Genomic DNA, 25,033 nt, shown 5'->3' with positions numbered 1-25,033 from the left:
TTGAGAAACATAGATACTTCTCCCTTATTACTATTTGCAAATGTTTCCAAATTAATCGCTTATGTTCACAGAGGTTCTTGAGTTCTGTCTGTAAGAATTGGTGGATAAAACTGGAGTGACTGATTTCGTATCTTATTTTCATTAACCTCTAAGTGATATTTAGTATTTCCTTACATAATTAATGTAAGTAGCACATTTCATTGAAACAAATGAAACATGGAAACTACTTTCATATTGCATTCTAATTGTTTCAGGTATCTCAAAATTCAATTATGCTCATTGATGGTTAAAATTATGGAGCTGTTAAATGTGCCAGGAGATCAAATGTTTATAAATAAGCATATACAACATAAACTTTAAAAATATTTTGATAATACTTTGAACCTAAGTATTTTTTTCTTTATAGCTTTGTATTTTTATGCAAAAATATTCTGAGAGGGGAACAATAGGCTTAATTAAACTGTCTAGGGGAATAATAGCACAAAAGAGAAAAGATTCTTGAAATAGCCAAAAGTTTCTGTACCACAATAGCAAAAAGACTAAAAGCAACCTAAACACCAACAACAGAAGATGAATGAAATAAATCATTACGTCTTTATAGTAGAATATCATGCAATCACGAAACATAGTGCTGGAGAAGATGTTTTACTACATTCTATGTAAAAGCAAAGGTTGTTCATGATGATACGCTATTTTTGTAAACCAAATGTACATACACACTTACATATGCACTTTCAATACACATATATAGAAAATGGACACATTCAAAAATGTTAATGATGGTTATTTACATGTGATGGGAACATGGGTAATCTTTTTGCTTATCTAATTTGTAGATAAAAAAGTACCATGAACTTAAAATTATTTTATAAAAAAATGAAAATTAGTACTACAGTTAAAAGTAATAAAATCCAAAGATGTATCCAAAAAGAGATAATTTTTAACTGTGATCTACGTACTCATTTATTCAGCCCATAAACCTTAAACAGTCAATATTACAGGCTATAGTAATGCTATCTATAGAATCCACTATCATTATGGAACAAAAAAAATCTACTGAATTTCATATAAATGACAGCAGCTGAGCCAGCAATAATTTTACTTAAGCATCATTTATCAAATTTTTCAATTGTTGGATGCAAAGTCAATTCTGTATTTAGCAAAAGTAATTGATATTCACTCTGTCCAAAACTATCCCACCAATCAGTAATTTTGTCTCCATAAAGTCCCTTTTTGTTTTGTTTTGATGATTTGTATTTTTTGTTTTATGACTTTCCTGTAACAGGTAAAAATAAATGTGAACACCCTTGTCCTATAAAAATGAGCATATTTTATAGCAATACTTTTATGAATATATATTTCCTATGACAAAAATTTATCTTTCCTTCAGAATTTTGCCATACTTTATACTCTATGTAATTCTGGATCAAATTATTACTAGAAAAAAAATATTCACTTCTGTTTTTTTTATATCTACTAGGTATTAAGAATTCCATAATGGTACTGGGATAATGTTTATCATGCCTTTTACTATGCTAATAACATTTCATTTGCTGGAAATAAAAAAACATACTAGATTTTAAGAAAGTTCCAAAGTAAAGGTTTTATAACTTTAAAATAGGATTCTTCTAAACTTAGACATTCACCTAATATGGAAAATATGACTAAAAAGTAATTGGCCTAATATTGTTGTTTGTGTACACCAAAGCACTAGCAATTATCAGCAAATGGTGTCATCCTCTCTGAGTAGTCTCCTTAGGAGACCCCAGATGAACTTCAGTGACATTTTCCACAGTTCAAAACAATCTTAGGACCAATCTTTTGGAATTTAGTCTGGTTTTTTTTTTATTTTAAACAAATATTTGCCCACCAATATCTGTACCGATAGTCATCAACAGCTAAAAGTAACTTAGAGTGGGAGATGGGGCTCTGAGTCCACCACAGAGAAAGAGGTGGGTGGGAGCAGGATTGGTGAATGCAGTATGATTCTCTAAACTATTAGGGCTGATAATCAAAATATTCAGCAATAGGTATGGCAGAACATAAGTGGTCAGAACAGATGGCACCACAGGACCTGTGATCCAGGCACTAACTATTTAGGTTAACAGGCTTGTAAGGCATTCCAGGAAGCTGGGGCTGGCATGGGGTCTCTGCAGCTGTGGGGATCAGTGGGCTCTTGGGGTTTCTGAGACGTAGTATTTATCATCAATCAAGAGGAATTTGGGTATTTTAGTATCTACTGGTATCAGTACTTCCAAAAGTAAAGCAGCCATTCCTGCTGTTGTGCAGTTTACACATGGACGCTGAGGCACTCACTGTCCAAGAGTTATATTAAGGACAATGGCAATGATATTGGAAGTGACATGCTGGATTCCAGGATAGCTTTTGGGAAGAGCACTACTTATTTGAATATTTTTCCTCTAAACTTATTAGGAATAAGCTCCATACCTTTTTCACTTTTTTGCCCTAGCCAGGGCAAAAAACACATGTTTTGTATATAGTGGTTGCTTAGTAAATTGCTGAATGAATGACATGTTTCTTAAAGAAAAATAACTTCAAAGTAAAATCTCATGTTGAAGGTTTTTAAAATTTATTTTTATTTTTTTAGACCAATAAACTCTCTTAATGTCCTTGGAGATAATCCTAAAAATCTCTTAACAGTGAAATCCACTAATATTTACTCCTGACTCAAAATACTTTGGAAAGCTGCCTACTTCTCTCTGGAAAGCCACCCTTCTCAATGCCCTTTTAATTATTACATGATTTTTAAAAGCCACAAGCAGATGTGAATCGGCCTTTAACTCCTTGAAGTTTCTAGTATTTTTAGCCAAAATGAACCTTTCTTTAAATAGGTTAGACTTGAGGCTTTCCTGAAGTTGGGCTACTATGTTGTGGCTGCTAGCAACCTTTCTGAGAGTTGAAGAACCTGAGCCACAGAGGAGCCAAGCAACTTCCCATCTACACAGTTAGTAAGTGTTGAAGGTAGGTTTCGAATGAAAGCTATTTGATTCCAGACCTGAGTATCCTGGAGGAACACAGTATAAGGAGTAGAAGCTTCTTTACCTTTGATCAATCAATAGAGTAGGAACTGAAGGATTTCCTGTAGCTGTAAGTACTAACCAGGTCCTATTACACTGATCTTCAGAGGACAAAAGTGTGAGAAGGAAGAGGTCATTGAACTTTCATCCTGTGAGTGCTTATTGAATACATATTTATTCCAGCTGCTCTTAAGTTCTGGAGGACAGGTAAAGGACCATGATCTCTTTCTGATTGGTAAGCATAACATCTGGAGACTTACTCAAGTCTTCTGGGATTCTTTTTATTCAAATGGGGGTAAAACTTAACTTTTCCCTGTGCTCAGTTTGAATTCTGGATCCTAAGCAATCATCATCCCTGATAAATCTCACAATAAATATATCTGTAGAAGATATCTACTGCTTTCTTCCTTCTAGGTTCTCCTGGGAGAGCATTTCGTCTCCTTTGACATCCTGTCCTCCTAAGGATAACAACAGAGGGAGGGGAAGACAGAGGTTAGGAGTGAAGTGCATAGAACAATTGGAGCACAGGTATCATATAAACATTCCATCAACATAGGCATCATCACCCTGGTACCGCAGGATTACCTTTTATGATGGTGTTCAGAGCCAGGGCCTACTGAACTTACTGTTTCACATACAAATTTTCTGTTTTAGAAGACATTTCAAGTTCTACAGTAGCCTTATATGTTATATTATAACTAGGAATATTGAACTTTGTACCTTCCTAAAATAATTAAATTGCATTTTAAAGAGAGGTTAATAAATAATCAGAGAAGGCGACCAAAGAATCAAACCCCAGGAATAGTAAACTATAATAAATGTCCCAAACAAGCTGAAAGATAAAGACACTTTTTTCACCATAAAATTACGTAACCTGTGTTGAAATGTTGGTCTGCTATAAATGGACTTGGTGACCCCACTCTATTCCTGTTCCAATAAGATTTGAAGGTTAAAAATAAGTGTATAATAACAATAACAACATGTTAAAGTGTTGTGTCCCCTTTTCTCTGAAAAACAAAATTGCCAATATTTAAGTCATCCTAATGTTCTCAATTATTTATTTTTAAATTTATTTTCTTATATGGTGTGTGGCCCTAAATACCCTTTTTGGAAAGTACAATATAGATCAAAAGAAACAAACAAACAAATACATAGATTAAAATTGGAAGATTCCTCTTGCACTTAAAGATTTGATTTATGTAAAACTACAACTTACTTAGTAAGTGATCATATTTGAAGTTGTCTTTGCTCATTTTCACATTAGTGTAAATGAATAGTTGAGCCTTTAAGATTTTTTTTAAAAATGAGATCTTCACCCTTTTTTTGAGAGGCAAATGTTCTCAAAACTTTCCCTTGTCCATTTTTCCTTGTTGTTGGCCCCCAAACAGGACTATACTACCTATAAAACTAAACACTAAAATCTTTCTCTCTCAAAACTAAAATACTGAGGTGTACCTATCCTCTATCTTATGAAAGAAATCATATTTAAATCTCAATGTTTAAAGGAAACTTCTTACTTACACTCCCTCATTGTACTCAAGGGAAAATAATCAAGTTAACCATACTGTCGTTACATAATAATTGAGAATAAAATTTGAAAGGGTTTTTGTTAAAGGTATTGCAGATAATCAGTCCCTGCAGCTCATAGAGTATTTGTAATTTTTCTGGTATTTTCACCTCTTCTGTGCTCAAGTTATCAGATCAATAAAACATGGTGCTGAAAACTCAGCAATTACAGGATCAGGACTGATATGGAGCATGCAAAATGGACTTTACAAGCACACAATGTTTTGGGGGAGACAATGGCATAATATCCTCAAAAACAGCTTCAAGTTTTAAAAATGCAACCCACCAAGCCTTGGAGAGAATTGTCTCCACAGTCCCGGAACCGTGTCTTGTTGTCCAACACCCTCACTCCACGTCTGAGCCTTTTCACTCAATGTGGTTTTTCCCTCAGGGATCATTATTGGGTTTCATAATGATTAGTTTGTGTATGAAAAAGGAAAGCTCAAGACTATAATTTCATACGTACTTAGAAAAAAAACACATGAAGAAAATTCAGTAGCAAGACAAGTCACCTCCTGGAGTCTGCTCTGACCGAGAGTATGCCTGTGAGAAGGACAAGCTGATAAATGAATGTGCTCATCACTTAAGGGGACAAACCACAGGGAGGAAAGTTTTGTCTCCCTCAAGTTTAGAGAACTCCACTCTCCTGTCCTTCAGAACAATACCTGGACCCACAGAGAAGCAGATGACAGCTGTTAAAGCAAAGAATAGTGGATAATCCATGTCCCAAATTTAATGTCAAAGACAGGGATAATAAAAGGGGGCATATTTATTTTAATTTTGGCAACCAAAAATTAATATAGATTCTTATTAACTAAGACTCAAGTAAGGGGAAGATTGAGGCAAAGTGAACACCCAGAAGCAAAACCAGATTGAGCACCGAGGAAATAGAGCCTAGAGAAAGGGCCTCCTTAGGAGGCAGGGAGGCTAGGCACACAGGACAAGCAGAGGGCTCCTCAGCCTAGCCCTGCAAACTTGCCTCTCTACAGATTGTCAGGTCCTCTCACCTAGAGTGGTAGTGTTGCCTAGCAAAGAAAAATAAAACTCACTTTAAATCTTTGGTTGGTCCCTCACTGTCTGTGGGATCTTGAACCAACTCTGTGCTTCATTTCCCTCTTCTGCAAAGAAGGATAGCAACAGGACATATTTCATTTTGAAACACCAACAACAGGGCTCATTACATACAGATGACTCAATAAATGTTAAGCTTTATTATATTGTTGTCAACAGCCATGCCAGCATGAGTTTCCTTAAAAAAAAAAAAAAAAGTATTTTGAAAACATGTCTAACCCTTTTCCCACTGTGCTTAGGGTTCAACAGAAAGAAACGGCACTGTCCCATACTTTCTCTTCCCTGGGTAAAATTAATTGTGCTCTAAAGGTTTCTTTAATTTTTATTTACCTCTCTGGTCTCCTGTGGGGGAAACCCTTTAAACAACATAAAAATTAAGATATTTCAATGCAAACAGCTGAATATGGAAGAAGGCCACACACCATAGCCTATGTTCCTCTCAGGACAGACAATTAAGAAGTTAAAAACTAGGAAAGAGTAACCTATGGGAAGATAGAAGATAATAGCAGAAATAACAAAGAAGTGGTTTTGAATTTTAACTGGGACATATCCCCTGACCGTGACGAAGTCATCCTGACCTATCACCTAATTAACCAATTACTGTAAAGGAGATGTTGGGGCTAAAACCAGGAACAAATGAAACTAATGATAATGTTGAACATGTGGACATTAGGCTTAAAAATACAGGTTCAAAACTCATGTTGTACTTGATCGTGGTGCATGATCTTTTTGATATGTTTTTGTATTCAATTTTCCAGAATTTTATTGAGAATTTTTACATCTAAGAGATATTGGTCTGAAGTTTTCCTTTTTTGATGGGTCTTTGCCTGGTTTTGGAATCAGGGTGATATAGGCTTCATAGTATGAGATTGGAAGTGCTCCCTCTTTTTCTATTTCCTGAAATAAATTGAAGAGTATTGGTATTAGTTCTTTTTTAAAGAGCTTGTAGAACTCAGCTGTGTATCCATTCAGTCTTGGGCTTTTCTTGGTTGATAGGCTTCTGGTGGTATCTTCTATTTCATTGCTTGAAATCGATCTGTTTAAATTGTGTATATCAATTTGTGCAAATTATGAAATCATGACTCTAGAAATTTGTCAATACCTTCAATATTTTCTATTTTATTGTAGTACAAGCTTTCAAAATAATTTCTAATTATCTTCTGTATTTCTGTAGTGTCTGTTGTGATATTTCCTTTTTCATCATGTATGTTAGTAATTTGAGTTCTCACTCTCCTCTTCATTTGCAAGGCTAAGGGTTTGTCAATTTTATTTATTTTTTTTCAAAGAACCAACTTTTTGTTTTGTGAATTTTTGCAATTGTTTCTTATGTTTCAATTTCATTGATTTCAGCTCTGATTTTAATTTTTTCCTGTCTTCTTCTGCTTTGGGTGTTGATTTGTTCTTCTTTTTCTAGGGCTTTGAGATATAATGTTAGGTCATTTATTTGTTGACTTTTTCTTCTTTTAAGGAATAAACTCCATGCAATGAACTTTCCTTTTTAGTACTGCCTTTATAGTGTTCCAGAGATTTTGATATGTTGTATCAGTGTTCTCATTTACCTCTGAGAATTTTTTAATCTCCTCCTTGATGTCTTTTGCAACCTATTGTTCATTCAGTAGCATATTAATTAGTCTCCAGGTATTGGAGTAGTTTGATTTTTTATTTTATCATTAATTTCTAATTTCATTCCATTGTGATCTGATAGAATGCAGGGTAGTATCTCTACTTTTTTGTATTTGTTAAGAGTTGCTTTGTGGCATGATATGTGGTCTATTTTAGAAAAGGATCCATGTGCTGCTGAGAAGAAAGTGTATTCCTTTGTTGAAGGATGAAATAGTATATGTATATCAGTTAAGTCTTAGTTATTGATTGTATTATTGAGTTCTATAGTTTCCTTGTTCAGTTTGTTTGGAAGATCGATCCAGTGGTGAAAGAGGTGTGTTAAAGTCCCTGAGAATTATTGTGTTATGGTCAATTTGACTCTTGAACTTGAGAAGAGTTTGATGAACATAGATGCTCCATTGTTTGGGGCATGTTCAACATACGGAAATCAATAAATGTAATTCATCACATCAATAGACATAAAGATAAGAGTCATATGGTCATCTCAATAGATGCAAAAAATGCATTTGACAAAATACAGCACTCATACATGTTCAAAACACAAGTAAAATTAAGGATAACAGGAACATATCTCAACAGCATAAAAGCTATCTATGCTAAGCCCCAGCCCAACTTCAGTCTAAACGGAGAAAAATTGAAAGCATTCCCTCTAAAAACTGGAACAAGACAGGGATGCCTCCTTTCACCACTTCTATTTAACATAGTTCTTGAAACACTGCCCAGAGCAATTAGACAGACGAAAGAAATTAAAGGAATATGAATAGGAAAAGAAGAGCTCAAATTAGCACTATTTGCCAACAATATGATACTAAACCTAGAAGACCCAAAAAATTCCACCAGAAAACTTCTAGAAATAGTAAATGAATTCAGAAAAGTAACAGGATAGAAAACTAACACCCATAAATCAAAGGCATTCTGTATATCAGTGACAAATCCTCTAAAAGGGAAATGAGGAAAACTACTCCATTTACAAAAACATTAAAAAAATTAAATACTTGGGAATCAACCTAACAAGAGGTGAAAGAACTCTCCAACAAAAATTACAGAATGCTAAAGAAAGAAATTAAATAAGACCTTAGAAGATGGAAAGGTCTAACTTGTTCTTGAATAGGCAGAATTAATATTGTCAAAATGACCATACTACCAAAAGCACTATACAGATTCAATGTAATCCCAATCAAAATCCTAATGACATTTCTTATAGAAATACAAAAGGCAATCATGAAATTCATCTGGAAAAATAACAGACCCAGAATAGCCAAAGCAATCCTTAGCAGGAAGAGTGAAGCAGGTGGCATCACTATTCCAGACCTTAAACAGTACTACAAAGCAATAGTAACAAAAACAGCAGCATGGTATTGGCAGAAAAATGGACTGATAGACCAATGGTACAGAATAAAGGACACAGAGTGTAACCCACATAACTATAGTTATCTTATATTAGACAAAGGCTCCAAAAACATACATTGGAGAAAAGATAGCCTCTTCAACAAATGGTGCTGGGAAAACTGGAAATCCATATGTAACAAAATGAAATTAAACCTCTCTCTCTCACCATGCACAAAACTCAACTCAAAGTGGATCAAGGACCTAGGAATTAAACCAGAGACCTTGCACGTAATGGAAGAAAAAGTAGGCCCAATCTCCATCATGTCAGATTAGGCCCTAATTTCCTTAATATGACTTCTATAGCACAAGAATTAAAATCAAGAATCAATAAATGGAAAGGATTCAAACTAAAAAGCTTCTTCTCAGCAAAAGAAACAACCAGTGAGGTGAATAGAGAGCCTACAGCTTGGGAGCAAATTTTTACCACTCGCACATCAGATAGAGCACTAAAAGAATTCAAAAAGCTAGACACCAAAAAAAATAAAAAATAAAAAAATCTCAATAATCAATAAATGGGCCAAGGACCTAAAGAGACACTTCTCAGAGGATGAGGTACAATCAATCGACAAACACATGAAAAAATGTTCATCATCACTAGCAATTAGAGAAATGCAAATCAAAAGTACTCTAAGATATCATCTCACTCCAGTCAGAATGGCAGCTTTCATGCATACAAACAACAATAAGTGTTGGCAAGGATGTGGGAAAAAAGTCACACTCAGACATTGCTGGTGGGACTACAAATTGGTGCAGATAATCTGGAAAGCAGTATGGAGATTCCTTGGAAACTGGGAATGAAATCACCATTTTGCCCAGCTATACTTCTCTTCAGTCTATACCCAAAGGACTTAAAAACAGCATACTACAGGGACACAGCCACAACAATGTTTATTGCAGCACAATTCACAATAGCTAAACTGTAGAACCAACCTAGATGCCCCTCAGTTGATGAATGGATTAAAAAAATGTGTTACGTATACACAATGGAATATTACTCAGCGATAAGAGAATAAAATTATGGCATTTGCAGGTAAATAGGTAAATGGATGGAGTTGGAGAATATAATGCTAAGTGAAGTTAGCCAATCCCCAAAAAACAAATGCCAAATGTTTTTTTCTGATATAAGGAGGCTGACTCATAGTGGGGTTGGGAAGGGGAGCATGAGAGGAATAGAGGAACTCTGGATAGGGCAAAGGGGTGGGAGGAGAAGGGAAGTGGAATGGGGGTAAAAAAGATGATGGAATGAGATGGATATCATTACCCTAAGTACATGTAAGAGGACACAAATAGTGTGAATATACTTTATATACAACCAGAGATACATTTTTTTTAAAAAAAAAAAACTCATGTTGTAGCATACTAGGTGTTGCATTCTTATAATCCCAGTTACCTGGGAGGCTGAGGCAGAAGGATCAAATTTTTGAAGCCAGAATGTGCAATTTAGCAAGACCCAGTTTCAAAAGAAAAGAAAAAGCTATCTTCTCTCCATTTTTGGCACTTTTGCCAAGAATCCGATGACTATAGCTCTGTGTTTCTTTCTGCAGCTTCTTTTCACTGCAATGATTGACTTAGCTGTTCTTATGCTAGCAGCATGCTGTTTTTGTTACTATGGCTCTGTAGTCTGTAGTATAATTTGAAATCCAATAGTGTGATGCCTCTAGCAATACTCTTTTTGCTCAGGATTATTTTGGCTCTTCTGGGTCTTTTGTTCTTCCATATGAATTTTAGGATTATTGCTATAGTTTTATGAAAAATGTCATTGGTATTTTGATGGGGATTACACTGAATCTGTAGATTACTTTGGTCATATGGCCATTTTAATGATATTAATTTCACATACCCATGACTATGGGAGGTCTTCCCAACTTCTAATGCATATTGTAGTGTCTGCTAGTGTCTTCAGTGTTCCACAATTTTCATTATAGAGGACTTGCACCTCCTTGTTTAGTTTTATTTCTAGGTTGTTTGGGGTTTTATTTGGTTTGCTTTTTGAAGCTATGGGATTATTTTCATGATTTATTTCTCCATGGATTCATTATTGGTATATAGAAAAACTTTAATTTTTGTATATTGATTTTGTATCCTGCTGCTTTGCTGAATGTGTTTATCAGTTCTAGAAGTCTTGTGGAGGCTTTTGGGTCTTCTCAGTACAGGATCATATTATCTGCAGTGATAATTTCATTTCTTCCTTTCCTATTTTTATCACTTTTATTTCTTTAATTTCACTAAATAAAGTTCTGACTAAAATTGCAAGTACTACATTGAATAGGAGTACTGAGAATAGACATCCTTGTCTTATTCCTGATTCTAGAGGAAATGCTTTTAGGTTTTCCTCATATGATATTGGTTGTGTGTTTGTTATATATAACCTTTATTGTGTTGAGTAAGTTTCTTCTACCACAAGTTTCTTCATGAAGGAATGTTGAGTTTGTCAAAGGCTTTTTCCGCATCTATTGACATGATCATGTGATATCTGTCCTTGGTTCTATTTAAGTGGTGAATTACATTTATCGATTTGCAAATGTTGACCCATCCTTGCATCCCTGGGGTGAAACCCACTTAATGATGGTGTATGTATTTTTTAATGTGTTGCTGAATTCAATTTGCAATTATTTTATTAAGGACTTTTACAACTATGTTCATTAAGGACATTGGTCTATAATTCTCTTTACTTGATATGTCTTTATCTGGTTTTGGTATCAGAGTGGCTTCACAGAATGCATTTAAAAGCATTCCCTGCCCTTCTATTTCATGGACTAATTTGAGGCACATTGGTGTTAGTACTTTTTTAAAGATTTGATCAAATTCAGTTGTAAGTCCTGGGCTTTTCTTCATTGGGAGGTTTTTTATTATTGTTTCAATCTCCTTGTTTGTAGTTGATCTGTTTAGGTTTTCTATGTCCTCTTGGTTAATTTTGGTAGATTGTATTTATTTAGAGACAATCCCTTTCTTCTAGATTTTCTATTTTTTTGAAGTACAAGTTTTCAAAATAGTTCCTAGCATACCTCTGAACATCAGTGGTATCTGTGTAATATTTGCTTTTTATTACTTTGAGTCTCTTTTCTTCCCCCCACCCCAATGGTTTACCTAAGGATTTTTCAATCTTATTTATCTTTTCAAAGAACCAACTCTTTGTTTCATTGATCTTTGTAGTTTTCTTCTATTCTCTATTTCATTAAATTCAACTCTGATCTTTAATATATCTTTCCTTCTACTGGTTTTGGGATTTTTTTTCTTGTTCTCAATAAAGGTGTTAAAAACTTATATTGGAGAAAATGTTGCTGGGGAAACTGCTGGGAAAATGTTGCTGGAAACTTGTATGTAGAAAAATTACATTACACCCCGTATCTCCCACCCTATGTAAGTCAACTTAAAATGACTCAAAGTCTTAAGTATAAAAAAAAACTTTGCAACCACTAAAAGAAAACAGGAGAAACTCTCCAATATGTAGGCACAGGAAATAGGACTCCTGTAGCTCAGGAAATAAAACCACAAGATTCAATGAATGGAGTAGAATCAAATTAAAAGCTTCTGCACAGCAAAGGAAACAATAGAGTGGGAGAACAACCAATGCCAACTGCTTTTCAAACAGAGGATTAATATCCAGAATATATAAAGAACTGAAAAAACTCAACACCAAAGAACAAAACAAAAATTAAAACAACTCATTCATTAAGTGGGCCAATGAACTAAACATCTACTTCTCAAAAGAAGAAACACAAATGGCCAACAATTATTTGGAAAAAAAAAACAACAACAACATCTTTGACCATAAGGGAAATTCAAATCAAGACAATATTGATTCCATCTCCAGTCAGAATGGTAATCAATAATATAAATAACAATTAATGCTGGCAAGAATGCAGAGAAAAAAGAACTCCTCTACACTATTAGTGGAATTTCAAATTAGTACAACCACTATGGAAATCAGTATAGAGGTTTCTTTAAAAAAACAAAGATTAAGGTATCATATGATCCAGGTATACCATTCTTCAGCATTTACCCAGAATAATGAAGTTAACAGACTTTAGAGGCACATGCATACCCATGTTTATAATAGCATAATTCACAAGAGCCAAATTATAGAATTAGGCCATGTGTCCATAAACAGATGAATGGATAAAGAAAACATGTACATGTACACAATGGTATTTTATTCAGCCATAAGGAAGAACAAAATTATGCCATTTGCAGAAAAAAAATGGATGGATCTGGAGCACATCATGTCAAGCAAAATAGGCCAGACTTGAAAAGACAAGTGTATATTTCTTCTCATATGTAGAAGCTAGAGGGTAAAAGGGCAGGGGGACATCATGAAAGTAGAAAGGAGACCAATGGGGTAGGAAGAAAAAGGATGAGTGGGAGGGAGGAGGAGAGGAACTTGGGAGTGAAGCTGATTAAATTATGTTATACACATGTATAAGTATGCCACAATGAAACCAACCACTGTGTAGAGTGAATGTGCACCAATAGAAAAATGAACTTGGGATGGAGTTCAGAGGTAGAACACTTGCCTAGCACATGTGAGGACCTAGGTCCAAGCCCCAGAAACACACACACACACACACACACACACACACACACACACACAATCATGCTGTGTCATTATGTGTCCTTCTTAATTGACAATGTCTGTTTACAGGAGTGTATATACAATTTTCATCAACATTCTCAATCAAAACATTGCTCCATCAGAGAGTCATCAACCCTAGATTTGCAGCATCTTCCAGCAAGTCTCCTGCATTCCCTCTCACCTGATTGTGGTTCATTTTCTACACAGAACCTGAGTGAATTTGATAACAAACAAAGATATATCACTGTTTGATTAGAGTACATAAGTGTGTGTGTGTGTGTGTGTGTGTGTGTGTGTGTGTGTATTCAAATTTCTATCACCACCTGTAAAATCCTGCCTTATCTGGCCTTTCTTTCTTTTTGGCCTCATCTTTTGTCCCCCCAATTTTTCATTATAACTGTGCTACACTACTGGCCTTTCAGTTCCCCAGCTGATTCCTTCCTAAGGACTTTTACACTGACTATTTTTCTCACAGCCACTCACAGTGCTCAAGTCTTGGTTCAAATAACACTAACTTTCCCAAACTAACCTCTGTAAAGGAGGCTCTCCCAATAACTCTCTGACACCTTAATTTTCTTTATAAACCAAAATTCCTATTATTTGTCTGTAAGTTATTATAATTTACCTTTATTAAACATGGCCTTAAGAGAGCAGAAATCATGTTTACCTAGTACCCAACATCATACCTGGCATCATTGGTTCCCACTAGGTATCTGATGACTATGTAAATGAATAGTAACCAAACAGAACCTAGATGCATAAAGAAGAAAAGGAAAATGTGTTTATGACAATGTATTCCTTTAGCAGTTGGATGGCTCAAAGGGTACAAGAAAAATATTCTATAGATTAGAAATTTAAAATGTTTCAAGAAATGATACTATATATTCAGTTGATCAGTAGCTTCTATCTAGTTTGTTCTGGCCTGTAATTTAGATGCTAGCCTCTCCTTGTGGTTGAAAACTGTTCAAGTAACCTAAATAGAGAGGTTAACTCAAGCTATGACAGAATGACACATTTATGAAAATGAAAAATTATTTCAAAACAACAAATTACTCAATAAATGTTCTCTTCATAGAAATAAGCATGAATCTAATATCATTAAATTAATATTCAGCTTGAGATTGGAAAAAATGAGTCTCAAATCTTGTACATAAAAAAATTTGTAACAAACATGTTATCTGTTTGGCAGTTTAACACATCTATATTTTACAATTAGAATTGTGGACTTCTTTTTATCATGTGAAGCTAATTCCTCTTTCAAGCTCAAAGTAAAACTTCATTTAAAAACAGATGAATGTGGGCCAGGATAGTGGCTCAGAGGTAGAGCACTTTTCTAGCATGTAGAAGGCACTGGGGTTAGATTCTCAGCACCACATATGAATAAATGAATAAAATAAAGGTCTATCAACAACTAAAAAAAATTTAAAAACCAGATAAATGCTTTCAGTTTATGTTAATGTTCAGATACTGACTGTTTCAAATGACTTCTGAGTAATCAATAATAAAATGTTACGTAGATATTCAAATATTGATACCATAATAACATACTGTGTTTATATGCACCTTATAGAACCTGTAATCACAGATGCTTCAAGTTATTAAGAGTTCATTACATCTGATTATTTTCCAAGAATATAGACAACTCTAACAATTCCTGGGAGTTTATTATACATACAAACTCCTGGGCCCTGTTTCTGGTGATTCTGTTCCTATAGATCCAAGTGGAGGTCCAGGAATCCATATTTGTCGGCTTCCCAAGAGCCTGTCAGGGCTAGAAAACAGTGGTTTTAATCCAACTTCCAACTCAGTCCAGAACCCCTTCATCCACATTCTAACAAACTGTTGTACTTTGAGCTCTTACAGAGAGGGCACACCCATCTTTCCATAACTTTTGGAAAAATCTGATAGTTGTGAGGTTTTGCCTATATTAAACTGAAATTGGTCTGCCAGTGATTTTATTTAATTGGTGTAGTTCTGCCCTCTATCATAGATAGCAAAGTTTATTTTATACAAAAACGCTTTGTGTATTTTAATAGGGCTTTCAGATTCTCACAAGTCTTTTCTGTAGGTAAACAGATTGTTTTGGACAAATAATTTCTCATAAATCCTAAGATATTTGTGTACACCTACTACACCATCCAGGTACTCTTTCCAGAGCTTTTCCCTCCATCACTATAGGAACTAGAGTCCCTAAACTGGCTTATGAGTAACTTGGCCCTACAGAGCAATGGAGTAGTATGCTGCCAGAGGCCATAGTGAAGTACACATACTCTATCCTGGTGGCTTTCAAATGCTAACACACCACATGACACCACAATATGAAGAAAGTATCACCAGTCCATGATGAAATGAAAAAAAAAAAGAAGTAAAACTAATATGACTAAGTATATTTGAGCTAAGAGAATTTTATTTTCTTTCCTATACTATGTCCTGTCCAGCTGATTTTTTAATTAATTTTTTAATGAAACTATAAGGATAATAGATAATTTGCTTGGTTGGTTTGTTGTAATAAAAAGTCAGCAATTCTATTTTGATGAATACTTATTTATTTTTAAAATTGTACTGGTCCTTGAAGACCAAATTTGGGACTACTGTCCTAAGCCTTATCTCCCTTGCTGATACACCAATTTTCTCAAATACAACCCTTGCCTCTAAAACTCCCAACACAGCACATGATATTGTGGCTCACACATCATTATCCTTAGATCATTGGAGAAAACCAAGTTTTATGATAACAAATTCCCAGGACCCATTACCAGAAATTATTGTTCAGTATGTCTTTTTAAAAAGTCCTGAAATGATTGTGATGGTCGTTCAGGGTCAGAAAGCACTTTCATGATTCGCATTTACTCAGTGTGTCTTTTCTCTTCCTTTATAACATTATCACCAGGGAACAGGGTTAATTAGAAGAGCAGGAGTCTGCTCAGGGGTTATAAAGCAGCCAGGGAGATCTTGTATGTTGATATTCAGCATCCTGCTTTCATTAGGCATGAACACATCTGCAATTGTTACCCTTTGCTCCTCTTTTATCCTCTCTCTTATCAGGCCAGCCATCTTTTGCTTTAAATTCAGATACACTTACTCTTTCTGCTCAACTCCATTTTTGCTCTTCCACTGTAGAATAAATAACCCAATAAACTGATCCCAATGTTCTTGAGTTTCATCAGTAGTCCTACTATAGGACAGAATATGTATTATGTATTAATACAATACTAGTACATAAAAATCCCCTCATCTGTATATAAGCATCCATTAATAAGCTTGAGATCACCCTCACTTTTACAGAGTCACCCTCATGCTGAGGTTTGGATCTACTGACTTTACCTAAACTCCAACATGCGGATCTTCACACAAACCTACTGACATTTGAAAAAACAATTTCAAGTTATGCATTTATTCACATTATATGACCTCAAATTATAAATTTTATCACATTGTTTTCAGTACCCTTTCAATAGATAGTATCATTTCTTATTATATTTTTGCCATCCAACTTATTTTATTTCCAGAGAGTATCTTATATAATGGGTCACATGATATACAAATATGACATATATAATGTCTGAACCATTATTTAAATAATTGATAACATATTTTTGAGCAGATTAAGATAAAAATTATTTCATAAAGTTTCTTCTCTAAGTATCTTGTCCTTCCAGCTATGACTTCACCTACCTATACTCATTCATAGCACACTTATCCATGTTTTCCAGCAGGGCATAATACTATGATCAAAACAAATATAGGATGATATCACTGTAAATGCTTGTCAATTTACTTTTAAAAATAATATGAAGCAATTAGTCAAATAAAAATGTTTAACACATATTTCACTGTATCTATAGAATTACATATACCCCCTAAGAATATCATCAAAAAAAAATAAATAAAATGAAAACAAGAGGAATAAGAGTGGTTTGACATATACTGATGTAAATTACATTGGCACTATGTTTTCTTTTTCTACAAGCTCTCAGATTTTATGATTAAAAATGTCTTTTTTTCCTGAAAAATCAACATTAAGATTTCCAGTTAGTAGTTCTCAAAATCTATTGTTTAGATCCTAAAAGAGTCAGAATAGGCTAGGATGAGCTATGGTAATAAACGACTCTAAAATCTCTTGGCTTATGATAAGATATTGTTACTTGTATATTTGCTGCCACACTGATTCATATCATGTTTATTCCAGAACACATCTGAAAGAGCAGCTGCTGTCTGGACTACACTGCTGATCTTGTGGCAGAGGCAGGAGAGAGATGGCAGAAAACAGGAGTTCTGCTGAGAAGTGGCTTCTGCTTGGCATGCTGTTTCTCCTGTTCCTTTGGTCGTAGCAAGACACATGGCCAACCCTCACACTAATAGGGTAAGAAATACATTATTCTTGTACAAAGGGGCCCCATGAAATGTGCCTGCAGGAAATGGTACAACTTATCACATCCATCCTTTTGAAAATCAGGATCATATGTACCTTTCGCCATTCTTTTGAATTTTTCTCTGTTCTGTAAAATTTCTCAAAAGAATATGATAGTTCTATGATCATGTCAATGAGATTGTTTATTGCTTAAAATGTAATTCTCTGCCCAGGGGATTTGAGTTTTTCTAAAATATTTAAGCTGTTGTTAACCTTCTCTTTTCATGGATGTCAACGACATCTTAATTCATTGATCTCTCAGTGTTGCCAGCTTAACCATAATTATTCTTTGTATAGAGAGAAGAAAAGCGGAAGCACAGTGTTTTCTTTTAACATGATACCATCATTCTCAAGCAATGGACCTATAATTTTCATCTATTGTTCTGAAAATAGCTATAAAAATTGCTGCTGCTGTCTCTAGTGGTTTTTGCCAGCCTCGGCAAATCCTTGGCTTTAACTCTTTTGAAATTCTTGTCCTATTACTTGTATTCTCCTTGTTTTATGTTTTCTCATTCATAATTTACATGGATGTCCTCCATCCTTATCAAGGAGATGGGAGAGTTCTTTACCTGCCTGCCTACTTTCTTTCTATAGAATATTTTTAACTGTGTATTTGGAATTTCACAATTCAGCCCTCCTCATAACCATGGAATTGCACTCAGTTTTCGATCTTGAAATGTATTATTTTTTTTAAAGAATATATTCCAGGGGCTGCGGTGTAGCTCAGTGCTAAAGTACTTGCCTTGCACGTGTGAGGCACTGGATTCAATCCTCAGCACCAAATAAAAATAAAGATACTGTGTATTCATCTACAACTAAATAAATATTTTAAAAAAGAAAATATTCCACTAGGTATTATTTGGGGCTCCACCCTTTTGATATATCCGTTGTTTATTTTCTAAAAGCAAATAAGAAGCAACATAACATAAATGCTAAGAGCTCAGATTGGGAGACAAAATTTGAATCTTGACCCTTTTACTTATGACATATGTGACTTTGTTCAAGTTATTTAATTACTCTGTGCCTCAGTTTCCTCATCTGTAAAATGAAGACAATTATAGTATTTTTCTTTTACTGCTATTGCTAGGGAAGATTGTGTGTGTGTGTGTGTGTGTGTGTGTGTGTGTGTGTACGCACGCACATGGCGCGCAATACTTGAAACCATGTCTGACTTATAAGTACCCTGTGTACCTATTGATATTGGGTTATATAATTTAAAGTGAGTCAGACCATGGAGTTTTTCTGCTTCTGTTGAGATGTGGAAGTTATAATTTGTTACACTCTTATAGGATAGCCTCCTTTCTTCCAAGAATCACTCCCTTCAGAGCTTGTTAAAGCATTCATCAGACTGGGAACTAGCACCCCACAGGCCACGGAGGGGAAAGGAGCTGCAGTTCAAGACAGTGAGCTGAGGGACGCTCACCTCCTTCCTGAGATAACAAAGAGAACAGCAAGAAATTCAAAAGGCAATGAAGCCTAACAGCAAAGGGAAGAGAGACAAATCAACAATTTCCTAGAAATAAAAACTAGACAGAATCCTGTGGATTTGTGAAATGGGATACTTTGGGCAGCCACACAGACAGCAGAATGGGCCACAACAAAGTTGGTACCTAATTCTCAATGGAGCACTACAGAGGTGCCCAGCTCTGACTGCAGGTGGAGTGGGGGACAGTGAAAACAGGCTCATTGGAAATCCTTCCAGAAAGTTCCTATACCTATTGATCCTGCTTCCCACAAGGCACACACCCTGGGACCACTGGTGCAGTATGAAAGGCAGCCCAGCATCACCCCTTCAGATAAGCAAGCACAGACAACTAAAGTTATTGCACCAGCTGCCTGGGCAAAGTACAGGCTGCTAGTAGAACTCCAGTTCCTCAATCCCCTGCCTACTCCCCAGTACAAATCCTGAAGATAATAAGATGTCCCTATATACAGAGCCTATATATTCAGGGGAGAAGCAATTCAGGAAAATAACTCATTTATGTATTAGCAAGGAAAACTATGGTAACCCCACCCCTGGAATAATTGACCTAAACATTTGTTCTAAAACAAGAACTAATAAACAAGTATCACCAGACATATGAGAAATACCAAGAGCATTAAAAAGAAATATTAAGATAAAAACTGAGCAATAGACCCAAGAGAACACAGTAGAAATGCAAAAAACAGAAGAAAACTTTAAAAATTTTTCCAATTAAACTCTTCAGGATTTTAAATAATGTAACCATAAAAACAAGAATATGCATCTATAAAAATGCAGTAGATCACAAAAAAGCTAGCCCAGAAATTTAATTAAAAATAAAAAAGATCATAGGATGGATGCAAAATGGAAAAAAATCAGGACATAGAATGGAAAAACAAAAAATTGAAACAGATAAGAGAGAAGGTAAGAGCCATGAAGTATCAATCCATAAAGTTCACATGCAATCAGTTGTGGTTCCAGAAAAAGAACAGAGAAAATAGAGGAAAGTAAAGTGAATTATTTTTTAAAAAGAAAGAAAGAAAATATCTCAGATCTGAAGAAAGACACAAGTCATCAAACTGAAAGAGCCAGCAAATATTGGTTCAGCACGATGAAATTAAAGGGACTCGTTTGGGACAGATATTGACAAAGACAAGAGAGCACTGAGCAATATCACATGTGTTCCAGGGATATTATTTTGAACCTGGAAGCATTTGCCCAAAGAATAATCAAATGTGAGGATGTGTAAAAACATCACTTTTATATATGCAAAGGAAAGTGACCACCACCAATGCAGCCCTCCTCCTCACCAATTCCTTTCTGATGAAACTACTTGTAAATATATTCTGACAAAGTAAAGGTGAAAACCAGAAAGGTGAAGCTGGAGATACACAAAACAGTGCCGGGAAAAAAGAAAGAAAGAAACCCCAGGATAATGGTTCATAGCAGGCATGGAAGGCAACACCCAAGATAAAACACAAAGTCAGAAAGCTGCAAAAAGATCATCCAAATAAGATACTGTGTTTTTAATTGGGGAAATGGGCAAAAATCTGAAAATTTTAGTGATATAGTGAAGAAACTATGTAATTGGGGAAATGGGCACAAATCTGAAAATTTTAGTGATATAGTGAAGAAACTGTGTCTTCTCTCAACAACAACAACAACAAAAAAGAAACATAGTTAGAATCTACAGAAAAAAAAATTACTGTACAAAAACAAATTCCAAATATGAAGCAACCAGTGTGGTATGCTTTTAAACAAGTGCAGTGAAAGACAATCTAGCTGGCTTTAAAAATAAAATCCCTGTCCTCTGAGTGATCAGGGTCAAAACATTGAATCCATGGGGGAAAAAAGAGCAGAAGTTGGCAGTCTATTTGAATCTATAGTACTACATATTTACATAGTTTGGGTGGAAAACTCTGAATTGGCTTTAGAATAAATCTATGAAAGTTCAATTATATTTACAGAAAAACCATAAATGAACATGAAAAAGTTTAGCTGATGGATATTAAAGGTGGGATGAGAACAAGACAAGATAGAGGGAAAGATACAGGAATTATTATGGCCAGCTTACACAATATTCATTCAAGAGATAAACCTAAGTTCAGGGACCACTAAAAAGAATACTCTTATCACAGACACAGAAAAATTACAACAGCAAGCAGAAAAATTAACATCAGACACTGGGGATATGAATGAATAAAAAGCTGAGTAATGTTTCAGTAAGTTAAATCCACCATAAACAGAGCAGAAAATCATTGGTGATACTTAAAATAGATTAGTCAAGAAATAACAATATAAACATATTACCAGATTTATAGAAAAAAAATAGAGTTAAAAGTGATTCTGAGAAAATGAGATCAACAAAAATAGCCAGGAGTCTATGTTACTAGTAAATCTTTTTTTTTCTTTTAATTTGGTATCTCACTCTTTCCTCAGGCTAGCACCTCTTTTTGCAACATAAAGACGTAGGCCTATATAGACAGCAAGTCACGAATGGTATCAAGGCATAGCATAACGCACAACCAGGCTCTGTGGGAGAACATGGACAGCCTCAGGTGGGAAAATGGCTCACTGACCAATGGAGGAGAATGCCATTCCTTGAGTAATTACAAAGACATTTGGAGTCCCTTCAGAGAATCCCAGGCAAAAATCTGCTTTCAGGTTGAGTGAACTGCCTAGATTCCCACAGTTTATTACTGCCACCCCCCCACCATCATGAGAAACCATTCTGCCACCACAAAGCTCAGTTTTCAGTGTTCTCTGGAGTCTCTAACCTTGCACTGGAACTTGAGGAGGAATACGCTGACACTTTTATAGTTATTTTTAAGTTCAGTAGTTTCAGATACTGACTGAACTATCTACTTGAACAAAAATTTCTGCACGCCTACCCTATGGGAGGCACTATGGCAAACACAAATATAAACAAGACACAATCCTTTCTCCCAAGAAGCTTACACATCACCCAGCAAGAGAGAGTTGTACACGGTAAATTTTAATCCCAGAATGAACACAGGGGAATTGGAGCATAAAGAAGAGAGTGCTTCCAACTTACGGGGGGGGATTCTGGAAAGACTAAGAGGGGAAGTGTCAGAAGGGAGTTGGGATCCCAGGCTTTGCGTCAGCAGGATGCCTGCAGGCTAGTGCTGTGATGCAGTTGCACTTAATCTGAGCGATATTATCTGAGCTGCACCTGCCCTGGCCAAGGACAGTGTCATTATCTATGGTTTGGGATGGCCCTAAATTTCTGTGATTAAATGCTATGTTTATCATAAAGGTCTCACTAACCCATACATATGCATTTATCCTTGGAAAAGATGAGTTGGTAAGATATAAATTGAGTAGAGCACAGAAGTCTGTATTGTGGTATAAGCAAACCAGAACTCATTCATAACTCCAACTAAATCCAAAATTCTGGGTTGTTTGTATTTTTAATAATATATTTCAACATATGTTCGTGTCCATGTGTCTACATCCTACCCTCAAATCCAAAAGATTAAAGAACCAGAGAATGTTAAAATTGGAAGGGACCGTAACTATTTTTCAATATAATCCTATCATTTTACAGATGAAGAAACAAGGCCAAAAGAGGATAAATGTAACTTCCTAAGGTTGCACAACCACAAAAAGCAGAGCCAGGAGGGCAGCCAAATTTTCAATGCATCAGTGCTAGTTCAGAAGCTCTTTATTCTGGATACAATAACAACAATAATAATAATAAAAGTAAAGTTTAAAAGTAAATTGTTATTGACAATAGGTCTAGAATTTTCAGTTTCTGAAACAAATTCCAAATATCTATTAAGGGATCTCTTTTTCTGAAAATCTTTCTTTTCTACTGGCCAAAAAATATCAACTAAGCTTTTTTGATTAATACATTATTTAAATTATGGAATAATTATTTAAATAGATTTTCTTGCTTTTACTTAATATTGTACATACACAGACATCATATTTTAAAATTAGACTATATCAGAGATAGTATTGCATATACTTAAAAATTCCTCAGTGTCTGACATAGCATCTAGCTTGTAGAACATACTCAATAAATCATGGAACAAATAAATGAATTAATCTGTGTTGTATTGAAATTCTGCATTAACCTTTGCATACCACATGTTATATCCAAAATTTATATGATAAATGTGACACCTATCATTATTTGGATGAGCATAAACTTTACCTAGATTTGTTTTAAAATTCAACCTATCTTTTTCCAAATCATGCTCCATGACTAAATGCCTTCCCTTATACTCACCCTGCAGTTATATTCTAGGGAACAGTAAAAACATGTTCCCTTTAGAATGTTTCATCCTCTCTCTTCTTTATTCCAACCCCTGGGTGGGTTCTAAAGGTGGAACTCACATCTTACTCCAGACCTTACTTCCAAATCCACCAGCTAAAAGGCTCCAGTTCGAATCACCAGAAGCCTTCTCAACAGTGCTCGGAGCACAACAGGCTAACTAGGAGACATCACTAGAAAATCTGAAAGGTACTTCTAACCCCAAGGGCTGTTTTTAAAGGCATAAAACATGAAAATAGCCATCAGAACAAGAAAGCAGAGATATTTACAAAGATATTAATATTAAGAACCTCACTGAAGATGGCTCCTAAATGTGAAAGACTTTTTTTAAATTATGAGAACTTTATTTAAACATTAAACCTATAAACAAGAAGTTAACATAACCCTTGCTATCTTCCTCTTTCATTTTATTAAAAAATTTTAAATGCTGTGTTTTGAAAACACTGACCACTAAGGCTTTCCAATTCTTTAAAAAGTAACAAATAAAACTTCCACTTCTAATGTTCCTTAATTTGTTTATATAACAGCAAAATCACTGTTATAATAACCTCTAATGTCTATTTTGATAGCTGCACATTTTATGCAACTAACTACAAATGAAAAATTAAAGAGTTTGGCCAATTTTTCAGTTATTTGTACATAAAGTACACATAACATCTAAAATGACATTTACTCTTGTTCCCCTAATGAACAGATAACCATAAACCAAATATTGGGAAAAATAAAAACACAGGTGAAAGAGTTAAGGAAGTCGTGTTCTTCCTAAATTGATTTCTACCACTGAATCACTGACTATGATGAACCATCTACCTGCACTTCAGTTTTGTTTTTATCAAAAACAAAGACCTGAGTCACAGTTATGTGGCAAAGAGAAAAAAAAAAGTGGCAAACAGTGTTTGTAAGTCTTGCTAGCCTCCTTGGACACTTAATTGTGGCTCTTCGAGACCTTTGGCCACCCTGTATTCCAAGTCCACATCAGAAAGTGACAGCAGCCCCAGGAAGGAGGCCGAGAAGGAGCAAGGACAAAGGCAGGCCTTGATGCACAGGCTCTGGAAACTCACCAGGACCTGGCCACACCCTGGGAAGGAAAGTTTTTGCACTGACTCTAGGGGGAGAAAAATCCTGATACATAAATTTTGTATTCTTCTAACAAAAGCGAATAAGGAACTAAAATAATATAAAAATTTTTATTCAAATGAGGATTTCAAAGGACTCTATCAGGGAATAGAGAAATAGCAGATTAATTATTTTATAAATATAAGTAAATTTTCTGTTGTGAATATTATCAGAAACACCCATGCCTTCTTATCTGGTGGAAAAAAAGAGAAAAGGTGTGGAATATGGTTTTTTTTAAAAAAAAGTATTCAATAATAACTTTGTATATAAGCCTATGAACCAGTATATAGAAAAATTATCTTGAATAAATTGATGATTTTCTTTGGGGCTTGGTTCTAAATGCAGTTTGAACTTTTCCAACAGACTGGAGAAAAAAAAAAATAATTGAACCTTCTGGCAAGGTCAGGAAGTCTGTTTGCTCACTAACTTGCTCCAAGTTTACTTGTTCCTGAATCTTCTGTTTGCATGGAAAATAAAAAAATCA

The 25,033-nt window shown here is 35.0% G+C and overlaps 1 long non-coding RNA gene across 4 annotated transcripts in view; it reads right to left on the bottom strand.

Annotated features, from left to right (window-relative positions):
* LOC144255745 (uncharacterized) overlaps window positions 1–25,033 on the bottom strand; it is a 471,309-nt gene that overhangs the window by 260,047 nt on the left and 186,229 nt on the right. The window lies entirely within an intron of this gene.

This window comes from Urocitellus parryii, chromosome 1 (assembly GCF_045843805.1).
Source record: "Urocitellus parryii isolate mUroPar1 chromosome 1, mUroPar1.hap1, whole genome shotgun sequence".
Taxonomy (NCBI): domain Eukaryota; kingdom Metazoa; phylum Chordata; class Mammalia; order Rodentia; family Sciuridae; genus Urocitellus; species Urocitellus parryii.
The sequence above is the reverse complement of the archived record's forward strand: the minus strand, read 5'-3'. Positions and strand labels throughout refer to the sequence as shown.